Below are 1242 nucleotides of genomic sequence, written 5' to 3' on the forward strand. Positions count from 1 at the left end.
AAAAAAGAAAGAAGAGCCACAGATAAGTAGTGGCAACAGAGACAGCAGCAAAGGTAGTGGAACTGAGAGATGGAGCATTGGTCTTCCCAGCCCATGGGTGAAGTAAAGCTCAGTACTTTTGAGCAGGAGGTTGATTTACAGAACAGACATTTTATATGCATTTATCTGCAGTGCTAAAAGAGTTTGCAACACTTGCCACAGCAGGGCAGGGACCAAAATACATGTGACTGAGAGAGGTCAAGGAGAGGTCTGCAGCACAGCTAAAAAGAGATGCTCCTAACCAGAGAAATGCTAATGTCCTAAGTTATTTCTAATCCTGAATTGTACCCTGTTTAACTTCCCTAACAGGGCCCACAGTCCCAAATATTGTCTGTGAGTTTTGTGTGGCCATTGCAAAAAGATAACTGGACCCAGTGGAGAAGCAGAGTGCCATGGGGAATGGTTGGTGACAGAACTGGATAAAGAAGCTTGGAGGGTGGAAACATGTCTGACTTCTCATAGGAAACAGCCTTGGACTGATGATTCTTCTTCTTCCCTGTTGTGAATCTGGAGGAGGTTAGACATAGTCCCAATGCCATTTTTGCCTCCTTGAGCAAAATGTTAACAGATATTGATATAACCAGTCTTCTCATTAACTTGTTATTAGAGGTCATCGATTTGGTTCTAACTCATAGTGACTTTATACACAACAGAACAAGACACTGCCCAGTCCTGTGCCATCCTCATAATTATTGTTACATTGAAACCATTGTTACTACCACTGTGTGAATCCATTTCATTGGGGGTTTTCCTTTTTTCACTGACCCTTCATTTTCACAAGCATGATGTTTTTCTCCAGGGACTAGTCCCTCCTGACAACATGTCCAAAGAATGAAAGAAATCTCCCATCCTCACTTCTAAGAAACGTTCTGGCTATATTTCTTCCAAGTCATGTTTGTTTTTCTGTTTTTCTGGCAGTCCATGGTACTTTTGGAGTCCTGGTGTGGCGCTGTGGGTTAATGAGCCAGACTGCAAAGTCGTATGAACTGCAAGGTCAGTGGTTCAAGCTCACCAGCTGTTCCTCAGAAACCCTATATTGGATCACTGTGGGTCAGAATCAACTCAACAGCACTTAACAACAACAACAATGTTACTTTCAATATTCTTTACTAACACTCTAGTTCAAATGTATCAATTTTTCCCTAGTCTTCCTTATTCGTTGTCCAACCTTCACATGCATATGAGGCAATTGAAAATACCATG

This window comes from Chrysochloris asiatica, unplaced genomic scaffold (assembly GCF_000296735.1).
Source record: "Chrysochloris asiatica unplaced genomic scaffold, ChrAsi1.0 scaffold00059, whole genome shotgun sequence".
In the NCBI taxonomy this organism is placed as follows: domain Eukaryota; kingdom Metazoa; phylum Chordata; class Mammalia; order Afrosoricida; family Chrysochloridae; genus Chrysochloris; species Chrysochloris asiatica.